Genomic DNA, 21,597 nt, shown 5'->3' with positions numbered 1-21,597 from the left:
AATTTCTACATATTTCCTGGTCCTGCTGCCTGTCACATATCCCCTTCAGAAAATTAAGGTCAGGTGAAGGACACTGATTTGAATCAGAGCTCTACTCCTTATGGATAATGAGACCCTATACATAACTACTTAGCCAAGCAGAGCACACCCGAGGATTGGATATTTTAAGACCAATGAACAGTTATGTGGGACCATGAACATACAAAATTGTGAAATCTGTAAATAATTAATTAAATAAGAATCACTGAGCATAGTAAAGTTCAAAACATGTAGTTCTCTGTTCTTGACCAATGATAAAGTATACTGAAGTTCAAGGACATTGTGCGTGACCTGGGTGTCTCAGGTCATGTTCTCAGGGTCCTGAAATTGAACCACTGTTGGGTTCCCTGCACCCCTGAGTATCTACTACTCCCTCTTATGCTTCCTCTCTGCATGTTCATGTTCTCTCTCTCTGTCACAAATAAGTAAATAAAATCTTTGACAGAGAGAGAGTACAAGCAGGGAGAGTAGCTAAGAAAGGGAGAAGCATGCTCACCCTGAGCAAGGAACCTGATGCAGGACTGGATCCCAGGATCCTGGGTTCATGACTTGACTTGAAGGCAGGTGCTTAATTTACCAAGCCACCCAGGAGTCACTAAAAAAAAAAAAAAAAACCTTTAAAAAGTGTGGGGGGGGGGGGCACCTGGGTAGCTCAATGGGTTAATGCCTCTGCCTTCAGCTCAGGTCATGGTCTCAGTGTCCTGGGATCGAGCCACACATCAGGCTCTCTGCTCAGCGGGGAACCTGCTTCCTCCTCCCTCTCTGCCTGCCTCTCTGACTACTTGTAATTTCTGTCTATCAAATAAATAAAATCTTAAAAAAAAAAAAAGGAAGTTCAAGAATACTGAAATCTAGGCATTACATTGCCTAGAAAACAATGCTGCCACTATAAAATACACGCCAGGAAAAAGCTTATAGAAATTGAAAAATATTCTGTTTATATTGTTATGACAAAAAAAAGCAGAAAATAAAATGCTATATATCCTATCACACATTTTCATTTCAAATATAATCAGAAAAAATACTGGTTGGAAATTGTGAAAACAAAGAGTGTTTATCTTTGTTGAGATTACAGCTGACAAGGTTTTTGGGTTTTTGTTTTGCTTTGTTTGAAAGATTTTATTTATTTACTTTAGATGGAGAGAGCATACTTGCACAACCTGGGGGTAAGGTGCACAGAGAGAGAAGCAGACTCCTCACTGAGCAAGGAGTCCCACTTGGGGCTCCATCCCAGGACCCTGAGATCATGACGTGAGCTGAAGGCAGCCACTTGATCAACTGAATTACCCAAGCACCCCTGTTTTTGTTTTCGGTCTTTTTTAAGATTTGTGATTTTTCCAAAATTCCTAACATTTCTGAATTGAATATGTGTTGCTTCTCTAAAAAGAAAAAAAGTGATGTTATTTAACATATTGCCTTCTTAAATCAGATATTGAGGTTGTTTCCAGCCTCATCAAACCCTCTTCTTACTGCAGTGGGACCACACACTCACCTCGAGTTTTGGACTCCTCCTCCAGGTGGGTAATACAGATAGAGGAATGTTTGGAATCCCAGGGTTGCTCAGAGAATTCTTGACTGATTTCTATGAGGTTAAGTCACTTCTTTCCCCCTCAAGAAGATCAAGAAAAATGCTTCACCCTCTGGATAACTGCAATTCTTCTTAAGATTTATTTATTCATTTTAAGAGAGAGATGGGGCGAGCAAGGAAGTTTGAGGATTGTGAAGAGGGAGAGGAAGAGAGAAACCAGCAGACTCCAGGCTGAGTGTGCAACCCAATGTGGGGCTTGACCTCCAGACCCTGAGATCTAGAGTTAAGTCAAAACCAAGAGTCGGTCACTTTGACTGTAACACTCATGGGTCCCAACTACAATATTTTTTTAAAGATTGATTGATTTTTTAAGTAATTTCTATGCTCAATGTGGGACTCAAAATCATGAGTCCTACATCAAGAGTCAGCATGCTTTTCTGACTGAGCCAGCCAGGGGCCCCAGCCATTTTTATTTTGATGTCTTTCAGAAGGATGACGACAACACACACCATCAGAGAATCCCTATTTTGATACCAAAATATTTTTCTCTAAGAAGAATCGTCATTGACTTCTCCCTTGGTGTCCTACCATCCCTTCTTAAGAAAGCAGTTTGGTGTTGGGAAGAAAGCACATTTTGCGTGATGACCATTTTAGCTTATCATTAAAACTGTCATTAAAATTCCTGATACTTGGTGTGCCTGGGTGGCCTAGTTGTTACGTAAGCATCTGCCTTTGGCTCAGGTCATGATCTCAGGGTCCTGGGCTCGAACCCCACATCGGGGTCCCTGCTCAGTGAAGAGCTTGCTTCTCTCTCTCCTTCTGCCTACCACTCTGCCTACTTGTGCTATATCTCTGTCCAATGAATAAATAAAATCTTTTAAAAAAATATTTTATTTATTCAATTATGAGAGACAGAGAAAGAGAGAGGCAGAGGCAGAAGCAGAGGGAGAAGCAGTATCCTGACTAAGCAGGGAGCATGATGAGTGTCCAATCCCAGGATCCTGGGATCATGACCTGAGCTGAAGGCAGATGCTTAACTGACTGACCCACCCAAGTGTCCCAGTTGCCATTTAGTTTTATTGATGGTTTCCTTCATTGCGCAGAACCTTTTTCTTTTGATGTAGTCCCAGTGGTTTATTTTTGCCTTTACTTCGTCTCAGGAGACATATCTAGAAATTTGTTGCTGTAGATGATGTCAGAGAAATTACTGCCTGTGCTCACTCCTAGTATTTTTATGGTTTCAGGTCTCACATTTAGGTCCTTAATCCATTTGGGGTTTGTTTTTGTTTGGTAAAAGAAAGTGGTCCGGTTTCATTTTTTGTTATGTAGCTGTCCAGTTTTCCCAAAGATTTGTTGAAGGGAATGTCTTTTTGCCTTTGGATAGTCTTACTTGCTTTGGTAAAGATTAATTGGCCACTAACTAATTAAAGATTAATTAGACTAATTAATCGAAGAGGAACTGGTGGGTAGAAAAACAGAATTGCTACAGACACAACGTTAGAAATGTTAAATCCCACATGTAATGGTATTAGGAGATCAAGCACTTGAGAGGTGACTAGGTCATGAGGGTGTAGCCCACAGGAATGGGGCCCAGGAGAACTCCCTGCCCTGTGATCATATGAAGACACAGCAAAAAGGTAGCCATCTATAAACCATCTATAAATGGTGGCATTCTCAGCACACAACAAATCTGCTGGTGCCTTGACTTTGGGCTTTCCAGTCCCCTAAACTGTTAGAAAGAGATGTTTGTTCTTTATAAGCCATCTAGTATATGGGCTTGCTACAGTATTCTGAACAGACTAAGACAAGGACTACAGATAGTGTGGTCAGGGTAGAACTCCGAAGGGATATTTAAAGTGAAACCTGTCAAATGAGGACACAGTCATATAAAAGAACATTTCAGGCAGGAAAAAATAACAAGAGCAAAAGCCCTGTAGCAGGCAAAACTTGGCATCTTCTTTCACCTTAAAGAGGTTGGTATGGTCAGGGAGAGGTGAGGGGATATGAGATGGTGGTGACAAGGCTAAAGAGAAGAAATAAAATACCTAATAGAAGGAATCCGGTTGAGGAGTCAGCAGCTCCTGGATTTCTTGTCATAGAGATGACATGGCCTCAGGAAAATGGGAAAAGGAAAGCCTAGATTTCTTTTTATTTTTTTAAGATTGCATTCATTAATTTTAGAGAGAGTGAGTGGGAACAGGGGAATGGGGTGGAACAGAGGCAGAGGGAGAGAGAATCTCAAGCAGATTCTAACTGAACACGGAACCCAACATGGAACTCAATCCCATGACCCTCAGACCATGACATGAGCTGAAATCAAGCACTGAGGGCTTCACTGAGCCACCCATGTACCCCAAGAAGGCATAGATTTCCTAAAGGATGAGATGACATTGACTGTAGACTCTCATTTGAAAGAAATTTAGATAAGCTCACCCCAGGGAGTTATACAAGATCAAGCAGTCAAATCCCAGATCAACAGCTCTCTCCACATCTGAGAGTGAGGTGACACGTCTGAGGGGTTCTGAGGTCCCCTCAGACAGAAGGATGTAATGAGCCTCAGTACTAGACAGAGAGGAGATGAGTGATGCTTTCCCTGGAGAAGCCATTCAAAGAGCGCCACCATTGGCAGCAGGAAGTAAGAGCAACAGACATTGAAATGACAGCAGTGGTGGCAACAACAAACTATGTTAAGTAATGACAAATTCCATACAGTTGTTGACTTACCGTCAATACTGAGAAAAGACAAAAATTAACTGCATTCAAATACAAACAGAGATTTAGAACCATTATGACAGAGTGGCAGAGAAGGGTGGGAGATGCGCCACTGAACTATGAAAGAAAAATGTGGACTCTCCATCCATTGGATCTCTCTATACAGTTTTCTTCCTACCAAGAAAAGTGGAATACATGGGCTGGTCTTTGAAAGAATCAGGGTTCCAACATATCAACGATCATGAAAGACCACTGATGGAATAAAGATCTTCTGTCTGATTATTCCATTCATTCTCAGAAGCCTAATTCCCTTCTTTATCAACATCATTTATTGTGGTCTGGTCAGTCTGTCCACACAGAGTGCACACAGCTTATCCTCTCTGGGCACGTGGGCACGTGGACACTGTGTGCAGCCTGTCCAAGAGCCTGAAAGCTTGTTCTCAAGAGAGTTTCATTGATTCTGATCAATCACATGGTCTGTCCACATATTCTTGATTAATATCAAGGTTGTCTTCTCATTTCTCATCTTATGGCAAATCCTGAAACTTCACCTGCCCCACCCTAGGTCCTCCTGTGTAGAGCAATGGCTTTAAATCTCCAGGGTCACTCATCTCCACCTCCCTCTCGTGTGCATTTGAGCAGTAGGGATTGTTTAGGACAGCGTGTGCCTGTCATGTGGGGGGCCTGGAAGTACAGACTTGGAGGTTATGCATGCAAAAGCCGTTCCTGCATCACATTATGCTCTCTCAGCTGTGTGCTTCCCCTAGTTCGGGGTCAAGGCCAGTGTCAGGTGTCACAGTTAGTTGCCATGTATCTTTAGCCACCTTTAATCTATAATATTTCCACAATCTCTGTATCTTAGGTCCTTGAAATATTTTTTTAGCATTGACATTCTTTTATTTTTAATTTTTTTTCAGTGTTCCAAAATTTTGTTTATGCACCACACCCAGTGTTCCATGCAATACATGTCCTCCATAATACCCACCAACAGGCTGACCTAACACCCCACCCCTATCCCATCCAAAACCCTCAGATTGTTTCTCAGAGTACATAGTCTCTCATGGTTTGTCTCCCCCTCTGATTTCCCCTAACTCACTTCTCCTCTCCATCTCCCAATGCCCTCCGTGTTATTCCTTATGCTCCATAAGTAAGTGAAACCATATGATAATTGATCTCTCTGCTTCACATATACAATGGAGTATTATGCCTCCATCAGAAAGGATGAATATCCAACTTTTCTATCAACATAGACAGGACTGGAAGAGATGATGCTGAGTGAAATAAGTCAAGGTCTTTGAAATTTTTGAAGAAATCAGCATCTCTTTTAAATTTTTCCTTCTAAGTAGACATCATTTTGGGGGACAGTTTTAGATCCACAGAAAAAAATGAGCAGAAAGCAGAATTCTCATATACCCTGTGTCCCCATGTCCCCCCATGCACAGCCTCCCCCACTCTCAACATCTTACATTAGAGCAGTACATTTATTACAAATGATGGACCTACATTGACACACCACCCCAAGACCAGAGAATCCATTAGGGTTCACTCTTGGTGCTGTATATATATATATAGCTCAGGTGTTTTCTCTTGCTAGTCTATCTTTTGTCAGTTTAACTTGTACATTCCCAGTCTCTGAACCTAAGAGGTTGGAGGAAAAAGTTTCTTCCTTCCCTTTGTTTCCTCCACCTATTCTGTAAACACATGTCCAAGTTGAAACCTGGCTCTTCACAACATTAACACTTGTGCTCATTTGCTCACTCTTGTAATACATCTAACATAGTCTGAGAATTGTTTTGCCCATACCACTATGATGAACTCCAAAAGTTTAGGATGTGTTCGTAATTTTTCCCTTATCTCTACCCAACCCTACTGAAGACTGATGTTTTACACCTAAACCATAAAATCAGAGATAATGAAAGTATTGGTGTTTAGTAAGTGTGCCGTACAGCAATGCATAAGCAACACCATGTTGTTAACTGTAGACTATACTGTGGCATTGGGGCTCTAATTCAGGCCCATGCTTTTTCTCACTACATGATGTTCCACAAAGTCACAAATGAAGTTAAGTAGAAATAGAGTCAGGAGCAGAAAGTGTTTCTGAGACTAAGATGATAACATGCAAATAAGCAGGCATATCTATTGGATATGGAACAATATCTTCTCTTTCCTTAGACTTGTCATTAGACAGGATGAACTGATTATAAGGGCCATCCTCTCAAGGGACTGAAAGGTCAGTGGAAGGTCAGGACAAACCCCAGACCTCCCTGACTTACTCCTACACCCAGTCTAAACACTTTTCACTGGAAGAGAGTATTTTCTGAAACTTGATCTATCAACAAGCACTCAGAAATGTTAAACAAAAACTACATTGTTCACTGAGAACTTAAGCCAGTAATGATTTCACTCTTCAGCTGTAACCCTGGTCATTGGAGCTGGCTGACCAAGTTCCAGGTCTGAAATGCTATCTCCAATGGTCCGTTTTTCTGAGGCCTGGGTACATCCGGGAGATTTGAAGCTGTCTTGAGGCAACTTCCCCCAGGAACCTAACAGGAATCGAGACCTCTTGAGAGGCAGTTTTGGAGATAGGGCAAGACAGGGGACTGCAGATAAGACACACCCTGCTCTGGATCTGCCCCCTTCCTCTTTCTGGCCACTCTACTGTCTACCACACAGAAGGGAGTAGCCAAAGGCAACATTTAGGTGCAAGGCAAGCTGCATTGTTTAGACCCCTCTTCCTCCAGCCTTCATTCACTCCCTTCGCTTCCTATTTACAAACTTGTCTGTCCCATTTTTCCCCCAGGGAGGCTCAGGTACAGCTATGTTTCCCATCATCGTCCCTATGAGTTATACTCAGTTGTACATGGTTATCCCAAGGCTCTCTCGGGGGCTCTGCTTTGGATGTCTCAGTGCCCTCTTACAGTTACCCCAGAGTAAATCTATGTGTGCCTACTGTGATGTCCAAGTCCAGATCTGCCTGTGATTTCCTGATATACCCATTCCATTTTCACTGATCTCTGATTCTCTATAAAGACAGAAGTTACGGCACCTGGGTGACTCAGTCAGTTAACTGTCTGCTTTTGGGTCACTCATAATCCCAGGGTCATGGGATCAAGCCCCACACCTCGGGCTCCCTGCCAGGAGTGAACCGGCTTCTCCCTCTCCCTCCAATACTCCCCCTGCTTATTCTCTCTGTTAAATAAATCAGTAAAATCTTTTTTAAGAAATAAAGATAGAATTTAGAGATTGTCAGTCTATCCCTCCCTCCAATCAGAAACATCAATCACTGTCACCTCTACTAAATCAGAATTAAAACTGAACTTTTAATTTTGACTCTTGAAGGAACAATATCAGTAGTGATAATAATAATATAAAAATTCTATTAGGGGGGCACCTGGGTGGCTCAGTGGGTTAAGCCTCTGCCTTCGGCTCAGGTCATGATCTCAGGGTCCTGAGATCGAGCCCCGCATCAGGCTGTCTGCTCAGCAGGGAGCCTGCTTCCCCCTCTCTCTTTGCCTACCTCTCTGTCTACTTGTAATCTTTCTCTCTGTCAAATAAATAAAATCTTAAAAAAAAAAAAAAATTCTATTAGGGCTTACTATGTGTTTTCAATAGAGTGACCATATAATTTACTGTCTGAATTGGGACACTTTTGGGAGTGAAGAGGGACATTATCATTTATTAGTCAAGGGAATGAGCATAAATAGGGATGGGCTTCGGCCAACAGGGGCATATTTATGGTTTCATAGCTATGAACCAGTTTCACATGATAGAGGGCTAAAAGAGCTCTCAGTGGTCTCTCTTTTAAGGACACTAATCCTATCCACTAGTGCTCCACCTTCATGACATAATCACCTCTCAAAGGCGTCACTTCTGAATACCATCTCATTGAGACTTGGGTTTTAATATACAAATTTGGGATGGCGGGTGGGAAACAAACATTCAGTCTATAGCATCTTAGAATAAGGTACTTTAATTATTCCTGATTTACAGATAAGGAAACAAATACATAAGTTGATATATTACTGATCTTTAAAATCCTAATACAGGGGGGCGCCTGGGTGGCTCAGTGGGTTAAGCCGCTGCCTTCGGCTAAGGTCATGATCTCAGGGTTGGAATCGAGTCCTGCATTGGGCTCCCTGCTGAGCAGAGAGCCTGCTTCCTCCTCTCTCTCTCTCTGCCTGCCTCTCTGCCTACTTGTGATCTCTCTCTGTCAAATAAATAAATAAAAATCTTTTTTAAAAAATCCTAATACAGGACTTTTGGGTATTCATCTGCACTCAACCAGAAAAATCCAAGTTGGAGTTTCAGGAATAATTAAAAAGGTGAACTGATTCCACAGCCCCGTCCAAACACACTCCAGTCCCTATGCATTTAAATTCCCTTTTATTAGTGCTTTGCCAATCATCCAGCTTGTGTGTTTTATAGATGACAAAACTGAGGTCCAGAGAGGTGAAAAATTTTTCCTGAACATAACATACCAGTCATGAAGCTGCAACTAATACATATGGTCTCCTCACTCTACAGGCTCTAGTCAAATTCTCAAGAATGGTTTATGGAAATGAATATCACATTGTATGTGCTTAAAGAAATGACAACTGGGTTGTATGTCTAACTACTTGAGAAAAATTTTGAGAGATTGATATCACATTTTAATCTGTGTAATGAAGATAAATACTGCAACTGTGATTTAATGTATGGGAAATGAGGTCTCTCAGTAATGGGACACAGACTCATTCTACACGGGATAACTGTTCTCATGACCTAGAGGACAACAGAGATGATGCAGGCATTCTCAGAACCCTGTTTTAAAGATTTTTTTTTATTTGACAGAGAGAGAAAGTTCACAAGTAGGCAGAGAGGCAGGCAGAGAGAGACAGGGGGAAGCAGGCTCCCCACTGAGCAGAGAGCCCGATGTGGGGCTCAATCCCAGGACCCTGAGACCATGACCTGAGCCGGAGGCAGAGGTTTAACCCACTGAGCCACCCAGGTGCCTCCTGAACCCTGTTTTAAAACAGAGGTTTGAGGCAAACAAGACTCAAGTCTCACTGCTTGGAGAAAATCCCATTGCTGGAAAGGACATTCTTCTGTTGCTCATATTCTTAGTCAACCTCACTGTTTCTCAGCTGCATCCTTTTCCTTGTCTGGTACCCACCTCCCCTTTCCACCATCCTCACAGACAAGAAAGTCTCCTGTTCCTCTATCCATGTCAGCCTCTTGCTGGAGCTATGCTCTATCTCTGTGCTATATTTTCAATATCTTCTGCTGTACTGACTTTCCTCAAGATGTGCACACCTTCAAGTCACCTTCTCTCCAGTCACCCACATCACACTAGTGCACAGATTTGCTTCATCCCCTCATTGTCAGCCTCCTTGTTAACTCCATTTCTTTGTCTCTGACTTTCTTTTTAATATATTCGAATAAGGGTGCTCTGAAAGTACTCCAGCAAATGCTCCATTGATCTCCTGATTATTACATGTCATCATTTAATAAATATTTCCTTCTTAAATATTTTTTAAAATTGTAGGATAGATACATATCTTATATATAAATAATGTTATGTATATATAAATATACACATGGTGTGTGTGCCTACTCTCTCTGTATACGTGCATATAGACAGAAAGAGAAAGAGAGAGTGTTAATTTTTTCCCCACAATCAATCTTCTCTTCAACTGGACCATTTAGCCCATTTATATAATGTAATTTTTCACTTTTATTCTCCTCTGTGAATATCTACTATCTTATTTTGCCTTTTCTATGTGTCTCATTTGTCTGGCATTTCTGTTTCTTACCCTTTCTCTCTTCTCTTGGATTATAGGTGTATTTGTCTGTCATTCAGCGACAGCCATTAAAGCTGTTCACAAATAGTTCTCTTGTTCCAGGCACCTAGAAAGATCCTATTTCTCTGTCCCTTGTATTTAAATGTTAACATGAGGCTTTCTCTGGTCAATGAAGTGTGAATAGAAGTGACATGTGCCCCTTTCAGCAGAAATTTTAAGAGCGTCCTGTGGGGTGCTGGTTTTTTTTTTTTTTAATGGTTTTATTTATTTATATAGGGAGAGAGAGAGAGTGAGTGGGAGGAAGGCAGAGAGAGAGAGAATCTGAAGCAGGCCCCATGCTCATCCCAGACCGCAACTCAGGGCTTGATCTCATGACCCAAGATCATGACCTGAGCCAAAGTCGTGAGCAGGTTGCTTAACCGACTGAGCCACCTGGGCATCCCAGTCTTATATTGTCTTTCCTCTGCCTCTGTGATTATGACAGTGTGTGTCAAGATGAAACCTGTGTCAGCCTGTTTTCCCAAGTGATTACAGCAGGCAGATACCATTGGCTGGACTAGGAGAGACACACAGCAGTAAATGAGTAAGAAACTTTAAACTGCTGAAATTTTAAGATTGTTTGTTACCGCAGCACAACCTAGACTATCCTAACTGATCCACAGTCTACTTATTCCTTCTGCTAGCTTGGAATGCAAACCCTATGATTCAAATATTTTCATTTTTTACCTTATAAATTCTCAAATGCATAGTAAACACAGACAAGTCTAATCAGTACTTTTAGTCATCTCCTGAACACTTGGCAATTCACATCACTTCCAAGTTATGTTACTGATGTTTATTTTAATTTTATCTTCTTAACTCAACAACATATCATTGCTTTATATACTCAAGACATCTTTGATTTGTTCACATACTTGTCATCATCTTTTTTATTCCTTCCTGAATTTCATATTTCCATTGAGTAGCTTTTCTCTGTAATCTGAAATCCACGCTTAGAAATATTTTTAGTGGAGGGCTGCTTTAATGAAGTTATAAACTCTATTAGGTTTTATTTTATTTTATTGTTTTGCAAGCAAATTCCTTATTTTATCTTCATTCCAAAGTGCAGGGTAAATAATTCTATGTTGGTGTGTTGAGAAATCAGAGCTAGTGTATTCAGTTAAGATTATGATGTGCTGAAGAGGGGAAAACGCATCCACATGGTCAGCTTACTCCCTCAGCATTCCAGTTACCAGTTTGGGGAGAGAAAAACCCAGGTCACCATTTCAGGACATGGATACAGAATCAAAGTCTTAAGATTTGTTACTTACAGTTCCCAGAAATGGGGAGATGGAGAGTTGTGGGGAGATAATGAATTAATGGCACAATGAACAAGAGGAAGGGGCAGTCTTCTGTCCTGCTCAGAAGCAAGCAGAAGAGAGAGAGCAAGGTAACATGTACCTATCCCTTAAAAAGTGGTTGATGTAGAAGTCACTAACTTTTCACCTGCTCAGCTCTAAGTGGTTATTTTATTTTATCTTTGAGAGGTAGGGGAGGAGGGGCAGAGGGAGAGGGACAGGGAATCGTAAGCAGACTCCCCAGTGACAGGGAGAAGCCTGATTGTGGCTGGATCCTAAGACCCTGAGATCATGACCTGAACTGAAATCAAAAGCTGGACACCTAACCAACTGAGGCACCAGGCGTCCCTCAGAGATTCTCTTACCTGAATAAAGGCAATCTTCTGAGAGTGAAACTGCCCTAGATTTCCACTGGGGAAGTTTTACACCCTGGAAGAGAACAGGCCACTCATGCCTACATAAGCAAACATTATCACAAACTGTCTTACTTCCCACTTGTTCCCTAAAAGCTCATTTATCTTCCCCAAAAACACAAAAGCAAGACCCCATTTATATGCTATTTCCCTCCCTTCCTTCCCCTATGACGTTAATCTAGAAACCCCTATCCCTTGCTGTTCAGGGAGCCACTTCATTGAGCTCCGACACAGGCGTGCGAATAAACATTGTCTATTTTCCTGTCAGTCTTTTTTTTATCAGGGACATTGCAGGCTCTCTGACATGAACCTAAGTGGTTAAGGGAAGTTTTCCTCCCAACACCACTCCAGATGATATGCGTGCTATGTAAGGACAAAGAGACAGACCAAACCTGGGTGAAGGGTAGGGTGCCAGACAAATTACATAAAAGTAAAAGTTCACACCATACCACATCCTCCTCACCCCACTGGCACTTTCCAATTCATACTTGTTAGCAAGTCATGCTGACTTCGGAAGGAGTTCTTGGATATCATGTGGCAACATAATAAAAATTCTTCCTTTAAAGAATTCTGTTCTTTCTACTAAGGTCCCTCTCTTCTCTCCTCTTCCCCTTCTTCCTCTCCTCGGGGCTTCTAAATGGCCTACTTTATCATGTTCAGGATTTTTGCCCAAAAAAAAAAAAAAAAAAAAAACCTTGGGACGTTTTTACTTCACCCCTACTTTCTTAGGAAGTCAGAGATGGCCCGTATCAATGACGCAGATTCTTTATGGAGGATGTCAATAGCACCCTATGTGAGCCATCACTAGAGCTAGCATTTATCATGCTTTCCAAGGACCTCTCCAAGCCTTCTGCCCATCTTACCTTATTTTGTCCTCATAATAAACCTAAGATGTACTTATCATCATCCCCATTTCACGGTCGGGGAAACGGAGGAACAGGGAAAGAAATTCAGTTCTGGGAGTTGCCCAGCTCCTCAGGTGCTAAATCAGAGTTTGGACTGAGACCATCTAAATCCAGAGCAAGAAGGGAGTTATGATTATTCTCATTCCAGAGGAATGGAAATTGTCACCCAGAAGAGACAGGTCTCTTTTTAGGAGGTGTGAAATTGTATAAAATTTCTGGGCATGACAGACTCCATCTTGAAGCTCCATTTCCCCTTGTAGTGAAGTTTTGAACTGGGCGGAAAGACCTTTTGAACTGGCCAGACACAGTAATTGTTTTATAAGCAGTTGCGTATAAAGGCAACGGGACCCCTGGTGTCTGGGTCATAAAACTGCCAGTGTGGCCTTCTGATGACAGATTAATTCATGCAAATCAGAAATCGTGTGTTATGGTAACACCAATGCATTGATCAACCCAAGCATAAATCAGCAGGGCTCAGTCTGTCAGAGCCTTCGGCTCCCTGATGAAAGTCAGGTACCCTTTATCCCCAACACTCTGCTGTTCCTGTACAGGAGAGAGCTTTTGAGGCATTGCTCCAAAAAACACAATCCTGAGACTTCCCAGTAAAGGCTTTTGTTCTTGTTCAGTTTTTCCTACTTTCTCAGTTGACAGAGGGAATTCTGCTGCTAAGAAATATGGTGTTCTCTACTTTTTTCTCCAAAAGGGATTTGAGGGGTTTTTTTTTTTCTTTAAAGGTCATTTCCAATCCCAGGATGGGGCTCAAACCTGCAACCATGAGATCAACAGTCCCATGCGCTGGTGACTGAGCCAGGCTGACATCCCTTGGGGACTTGGTTTGACTTTAGTTCCTCTCTGCCACTCTGACCTTCCAGGAGCAGTTGCTGTGGCCAAGAATTGCCGCACACCTTCCACATCCAGGAGAGCTGAAGTAGCCAGCACTGGGTAAGGTCACAGGTCTCCTCCTCCTCCCTGCCCGGCCACTGCCCACGCCCATCCCCAGACCTCAGGTCCTTGCAGCCTTCCATTGGGGGGCACCTGGATGCCCCACTCTCTTCCCCACAGAAAAGGTGTTGTTGGAATTCCAACCATGCCAGGACTCTTGGAGAGACAGAAGACCTCCACCTCTCTGCTGCTCTAGGGATCACGTTAATGTGTCCTTTGCAAACCTCCAAGCGCTTTTTGGTGAAAATGGCCCCCTGAGATGACCGAGACATTGCTGGGGTTCAGACATCAGTACTGTAGAGGCCAAGATTCACCCTTCCCACCAGTCCTGAAAAAAGAGTGGTGTAGATGATTCCCTACAATGCCCTTCTTTACAAGGTCCTTGGTTCCCTCTAAAGTGAAACCAAGATGCTCCTCCCACCTATCTTTCCTTGGGAGCCAAGCCCCTTTGTAATCTGTATAAGATTCACTCCTCAGGGATCCCGGGATCACAGAGACTGGCCTTCTGCTCTGTCCTAGGGACCAAGCTAGAGATCCAGGTCAGTGGCTGAAGAGGAGATCTCTGGGACTCCTTCTATTTATGCGTTGGATTGGAGGGACCAGGGTGGCTGAGGTTAGCACCTGAGAAAGCTTGGACGGGACCAGTATGGGGATGGAGCATGTGGGCTGCTGGGAACCAATGATGCTGGGGGAGGGAAGCATTTCTCTTGGGAATACTATGGCATCCCTTTGTGATGCTGGTGTTAGGCACTGGGCTCTTTCCCTTGCCTTGCAGGACAACAGGTCCCTGTCCGTCATGATTCTGCAGGTCATGGTGGTAGTTCAGGGATGCCGTTCAGTTCACGGTTTATTCAAAAGGATTTTCTGCTAAGCCCCTTGAGCACTGGGTATAAATGTATTTATTTTTCAAATGTACTTTATTTATTTTTTATTGTTTTAAAGATTTTATTTGTTTATATGAAAGAGATTGATAGAAAGCACAAGCAGAGGGGGCAGCAGAGGGCGAGGGAGAAGCAGGCTCCGCATTGAGGAGGGAGCTGGGCTGGAGGTGGGGCTCTTTCCCAGGACACCTGATCATGACCTGAGCTCAAGGCAGACACTTAACAGACTGAGCCACTCACGTGCCTCCTCAAATGGATTTTAAATTTTACCTCTAATATTCAAACAAAGGACTGTAGGATTTTGATTTACTGTCAAGTCACCACCCAGAGACGAAGACCACCTCTCTCCAGCTAGTGGGACTTAAATGCTCTTAGACAAGAGTGTATGTGAGCGTCTCATTCCTTGAAAAATTGCACAGGAGAAGGGGTACCTTTCTGACTGACCCAAATGGAGACTGTGAGCCAGGGAGGCCACAGGCAGGAGCTTGGGTTCTTTCCGAGGCAATGTTTGTTCTCCTCTCTCCCTTTCCTGGCTAGGCTCTTCCAGAGGAGTGAGACCACCATGGCTCAGGAGAGGATCTTCATCCTGTTCCCACCACTGGTCCTGGTGTTGCTGGTGCTTGGCTGTGTCCAGCCTTCACTGGCCAAGGAGTCTTAGGCCGAGAAGTTCCAGCGGCAGCACATGGACCCAAACACCTCCACTGTCACTGCCAGCTACTGCAATGAAATGATGAAGCGCCGGAATATGACGGTTGGACGGTGCAAGCCAGTGAACACGTTTATCCACGAGCCTCTGCATAAGGTCGAGTCCATCTGCTCCCAGGAAAATGTCCGCTGCAAGAATGGGCAGTCCAACTGCTACAAAAGCAGCTCCAAGATGCGCATCACCGACTGCCACCTGAAGAAAGGTTCCAAATACCCCAAATGCGACTATGAGACCAAGCAGCTACAGAAATCCATCATCGTGGCCTGTACGTTTAAACACATACGTGTACCTGAGACAGTCCACTTTGACAGTTCTGGGTAGGTCTGCACCTGAGGCCAGAGCAGCGAGATACCCCACCTCCCTCATGGTGGCACCTGCTTCTCCCCTCTCCCCTCCTTCCTCTTAGAGAAAGAACTCCAGCCAGGGCTCCTATCCCAAACACATACACATTCTTGCCCAGCATTTGCCCCTGCATGGTTTTGGGGTGGAGGGGGCCCGTGTGAACCACTTTACTGCTTCTTTCAATAAAACACTGTTGCAACCACCTGGATTTCTGAAGCTGTCGCCATCTGGTACTGTCTGTGTGATTGCATTCCTGCTTGAGTGAGAACTGTAAATCTGGGTAGATTTGGTAAGCATCGAATAGAATCATTACTTACCTTTGCTCCTGATTCTTGGTTTTCAGTGACCTGAGACCATTCCTTTTCTCAGAGATGCCTTGCTGCCAAATATGAAGCTGTTAAGTATGGGCTATTTGAGATGAAAGCGAGCTACAGTCTGGGACTGTCCTGCTGGGTGAGCTGATGCAGGGTGAGCTCCAATACCAAACTCTCTGGCATGGAAGGAAGGACAGGGTGACCTCAAGAAAATCCTGCTCAGACCCTGGCTGGGCAGGAGTAGGGGATGAAATTATGATCCTAAATTTTCCTTTTCTTTTTATTGAGTGAACTATTACCAGATCGCAAAAATGGCCATCTCTTAGTTGGAAAGTTGGAACCTTCCATTTAGGAGCTAGAAGGGTCTGTAAGGATTATTAAATTGCAGGAGAATAAGTAGGATACTCAAGTATCCACTTTAATGGGATGGGCCTGCCTAGAATGCTGCAGAAAAAAATTCTAATAAGCGATTGGTTGAACAGTAGCCTCCATTGAAGGCAGGATGGAGGTAAATCTGTGTGTTCCACTTGCCATCCCTGAGATAATGTAGTCCCCACATTTACAGACGAACAGCCTGAATCTCAGGAATGGGTAAGTGACTTGCTCAAGGCTGCTGCTACATAGTGGCACAGCTGAGACTAGACCCCAGGTCTCCTGGCCTCCAGTCCTTATTCTTTCTGCTACCAGAGTGGACCCAGGAAGAAAATCCTGCAGTCTCCCTTTTCTTTTCTTTTTTTTTTTAAATTTTTCTTAATGATTTTATTTATTTATTTGAGAGAGAGAGAGAGCATGAGAGGAGAGAGGTCAGCGGGAGAAGCAGACTCCCTGCCAAGCAGGGAGTCTGATGTGGGACTCAATCCCAGGACTCCAGGATCATGATCTGAGCTGAAGGCAGTCGCTCAACCAACTGAGCCACCCAGGTGCCCCTCCCTTTTCTGAAGTGCAGTGGAGAGGGTCTCCTATGTGGCTCAGTCTGTTAAGGGGCCTACTCTTGATTTCAGTGCAGATCATGATCTCAGGGTCCTGGGATCAAGCTCTGTATTGGGCTTTGTGCCCAATTAGGGCCTGCTTAGGAATCTCTCTCTCTCTCTCCTACTCTGCCCATCCCGTTTGCACATGATCTATCTCTCTCTCTCTCTTTCTCTCTCAAATAAATAAGTAAATCTCTTAAAAAAAGAAGTAAGGTAGAGGAGATTATGGATATGGCATCAAGGAAGTAGGTCTAGGGAGACCTGAGAAAAAAGATCAGAAAGGATGGCATAGTAGGGTACTTAGTTCCCTTGGTTCTGTTGACTCCTGTTCTGGAAAGTTCACTGATCAAATCACTCAGGATGAGGAGGAAAATCATTTTTTCTCACAGGAAGCGTAGCTTCACTTTTCCAGAAATCTACCTTCGTTTCTTGGACTTTTAGGAATGGTGGGTGCACTCTATTACAGCCTTGATATTTTATTTAAGTTCAGTAATGTGATATCCAGAGATTGTAGTTTTTGCAGCATCCATGCATTCCCAAAATTCCTTCAGCCAATCTAGACACACAGAGTTGTCAAACCATCAATTCTTTCCTCAATATATTTTTTCGTTTTCCTTTCTTTTTCTTTTAAAGATTTTATTTATTTATTTATTTGACAGAGAGAGAGAGGACAAGTAGGGAGAGCAACAGAGGGAGAGGGAGAAGCAAGCTCTCTGGGAGCCTGAGGCAGGGCTCAATCCCAGGACACTGGGATCATGACCTGAGACTTTTAATGTCTGCCTTTGGCTCAAGTCATGATCCCAGGGTTATAGATGGAGCCCCACCTTGGCCTCTCAGCTCAGTGGGGAAACTGCTTCTCCCTCTCCCTCTACCTGCCTCTCCCCCTGCTTTGTGCTCTCTCTCTGACAAATAAATAAAGAAAATCTCAAAAAATAAAAATAAAAATAAATCAGAAAAAAAAGTAAATAAACACAGCTTGCACCCGGAGATGACAGGGGTGTGAAAGGTGAGAAAACCATTGGAACAGAGACTAGTTGATCTGTCACATTCTACAAATACATTTTGTTAAAAAATACATGACTACCCAGGAAACAAAACCCTGACAAGCCAGGTAGTTCAGTTTGGATGATATGCCCTTATTAGAGATGAGACTCAGAGGCAGCCTGAATGGCCAGAACCGACCTTAACCCTATCGAACCCTGCCTCCCTCTGAGCAGCAGGGCCTGTCTGGGCCTCAGGACAATCTCTAGCATGGGGACAGTCAGAACTACCTTGTAGTCTGTTGTGAGGGTTCAGTGAGGCAATTTAGATAAATTGTCTTACAAATGGGAACTTTCAATCTGCTCCAGAATATGCTCCAAGTGAATGTAAAAATAAGATGGCTGTCCATCCTGGTACCTTAGTTTGTCCGCCATATACTAAAATGACTTATTTTAACTTTCTCCACTATTAAAAGACCAAAATCTAATCCAATTGATATACTGGCTAGCTCAGTCAGTAGAGAATGAGACTCTTAATCCAACTGATACTGATTTCTCAGATACCCATTACAAAAAAAACAATCTGAGGGTTTTGAAGGGGCAGGGGGTGGAAGGTTGGGGGAACCAGGTGGTGGGTATTAGGGAGGACACAGATTGCATGGAGCACTGGGTGTGGTGCAAAAACAATGAATACTATTATGCTGAAAAGAAATAAAAAATTTTAAAAAAGGAAAAAAATCATAATCATAATAAGAATAACTACTCAGGAGGGAGGAGTCAGGATGGCGGAGAAGTAGCAGGCTGAGACTACTTCAGCTAGCAGGATATCAGCTAGATAGCTTATCTAAAGATTGCAAACACCTACAAATCCATCAGCAGATCAAAGAGAAGAAGAACAGCAATTCTGGAAACAGAAAAACAACCACTTTCTGAAAGGTAGGACTGGCAGAGAAGTGAATCCAAAGCGACGGGAAGATAGACCCCGGAGGGAGGGGCCGGCTCCTGGCAAGCGGCGGAACAACGGAGCACAAAATCAGGACTTTTAAAAGTCTGTTCCGCTGTGGGACATCGCTCCAGAGGCTAAACCAGGGCGAAGCCCACGCGGGATCAGCGTGGCCTCAGGTCCCGCAGGGTCACAGAAGGATCGGGGGTGTCTGAGTGTCGCAGAGCTTGCAGGTATTGGAACGGGAAAGCCGCCTACAGAGACAGAGCCGACAATAAGCTCCCAGCTCAGGATTACCTTGAACTGGTCGCAGGCTCGGTGAGCTCGGACCGCGGCCGGAGGTCAGGCAGATGGAAGTTACTGGGCGCTGTTCTCTGAGGGCGCACTGAGGAGTGGGGCCCTGGGCTCTCGGCTCCTCCAGGCCGAAGACCAGGAGGCAACCATTTGTATTCACTTCCTCCGGAACTCTACGGAAAGCGCTCAGGGAACAAAAGCTCCTGAAAGCAAACCCAAGCGCGTTAGTCAGCCCGGCCCCCTTGTAAGGGCAGTGCAATTCCGCCTGGGGCAAAGACACTTGAGAATCATTACACCAGGCCCCTCCCCCAGAAGATCAACAAGAAATCCAGCCGAGACCAAGTTCACCTACCAAGGAATGCGGTTTTAATACCAAGGAGAGCAGCAGAATTCCAGAGGAGAAAGCAAAGCACAGAACTCATGGCTTTCTCCCTGTGACTTTTTTTATTGCAGTTAATTTAATTTTTTGCTTTTTCATTTTTTTCTTCTGCTGCTAAAATTTTTGTAACTATTACCCTTTTCTTTTTTAACGTTTTTTAACTAGTTTATCTAATATACATATATATATATATTCTTTTTTATATTTTTCTTTATTTGTTTTCTTTTTTTTAATTCTTTTCTTTTTCTTTTTCTTTTTTTTTTCTTTCTTTTTGAACCTCTTTTTATCCCTTTCCCCCCCCCCCCCACGATTTGGGATCTCTTCTGATTTGGTTAAAGCATATTTTCCTGGGGTTGTTGCCACCCTTTTAGTATTTTACTTGCCCCTTCATATACTCTTATCTGGACAAAATGACAAGGCAGAAAAATTCACCAAAAAAAAAAAAAGAAAAAGAGGCAGTACCGAAGGCTAGGGACCTAATCAACACAGACATTGGTAAGATGTCAGATCTAGAGTTCAGAATGACAATTCTCAAGGTTCTAGCCGGGCTCAAAAAAGGCATGGAAGATATTAGAGAAACCCTCTCAGGAGATATAAAAGCCCTTTCTGGAGAAATAAAAGAACTAAAATCTAACCAAGTTGAAATCAAAAAAGCTATTAATGAGGTGCAATCAAAAATGGAGGCTCTCACTGCTAGGATAAATGAGGCAAAAGAAAGAATTAGTGATATAGAAGACCAAATGGCAGAGAATAAAGAATCTGAGCAAAAGAGGGACAAACAGCTACTGGACCGTGAGGGGAGAATTCGAGATAAGTGACACTATAAGACAAAACAACATTAGAATAATTGGGATTGCAGAAGAAGAAGAAAGAGAGAGGGGAGCAGAAGGTATACTGGAGAGAATTATTGGGGAGAATTTCCCCAATATGGCAAAGGGAATGAGCATCAAAATTCAGGAGGTTCAGAGAATGCCCCTCAAAATCAATAAGAATAGGCCCACACCCCATCACCTAATAGTAAAATTTACAAGTCTTAGTGACAAAGAGAAAATCCTGAAAGCAGCCCGGGAAAAGAAGTCTGTAACATACAATGGTAAAAATATTAGATTGGCAGCTGACTTATCCACAGAGACCTGGCAGGCCAGAAAGAGCTGGCATGATATTTTCAGAGCACTAAACAAGAAAAACATGCAGCCAAGAATACTATATCCGCTAGGCTCTCATTGAAAATAGAAGGAGAGATTAAAAGCTTCCAGGACAAACAAAAACTGAAAGAATTTGCAAACACCAAACCAGGTCTACAGGAAATATTGAAAGGGGTTCTCTAAGCAAAGAGAAAGCCTACAAGTTGAAGATCAGTAAGGAACAGAGACAATATACAGTAACAGTCACCTTACAGGCAATACAATGGCACTAAATTCATATCTCTCAATAGTTATCCTGAATGTTAATGGGCTAAAGACACAGGGTATCAGAATGGATAAAAAAACAAAACCCATCTATATGTTGCCTCCAAGAAACTCATTTTAAGCCCGACGACACCTCCAGATTTAAAGTGAGGGGGTGGAAAAGAATTTACCATGCTAATGGACATCAGAAGAAAGCAGAAGTGGCAATCCTTATATCAGATCAATTAGATTTTAAGCCAAAGACCATAATAAGAGATGAGGAAGGACACTATATAATACTCAAAGGGTCTGTCCAACAAGAAGATCTAACAATTTTAAATATCTATGCCCCCAACGTGGGAGCAGCCAACTATATAAACCAATTAATAACAAAATCAAAGAAACACATCAACAATAATACAATAATAGTAGGGGACTTTAACACTCCCCTCACTGAAATGGACAGAATATCCAAGCAAAGGATCAGCAAGGAAATAAAGGCCTTAAACGACACACTGGACCAGATGGACATCAAAGATATATTCAGAACATTTCATCCCAAAGCAACAGAATACACATTCTTCACTAGTGCACATGTAACATTCTCCAGAATAGATCACATCCTCGGTCCTAAATCAGGACTCAACCGGCACCAAAAGATTGGGATCATTCCCTGCATATTTTCAGACCACAATGCTCTGGGCTAGAACCAAACCACAAGAGGAAGATTGGAAAGAACCCAA

General features: G+C 43.0%; 1 pseudogene; it reads left to right on the top strand.

Annotated features, from left to right (window-relative positions):
- The first annotated feature begins 14,148 nt into the window (after positions 1 to 14,148).
- On the top strand, positions 14,149 to 15,793 carry LOC131836016 (ribonuclease pancreatic-like; annotated as a pseudogene).
- The last annotated feature ends 5,804 nt before the right edge of the window (positions 15,794 to 21,597 follow it).

This window comes from Mustela lutreola, chromosome 7 (assembly GCF_030435805.1).
Source record: "Mustela lutreola isolate mMusLut2 chromosome 7, mMusLut2.pri, whole genome shotgun sequence".
NCBI classification, from domain to species: Eukaryota; Metazoa; Chordata; class Mammalia; order Carnivora; family Mustelidae; genus Mustela; species Mustela lutreola.
Note: the sequence above shows the minus strand (reverse complement) of the source record. Positions and strands in the feature narration are given on the sequence as shown.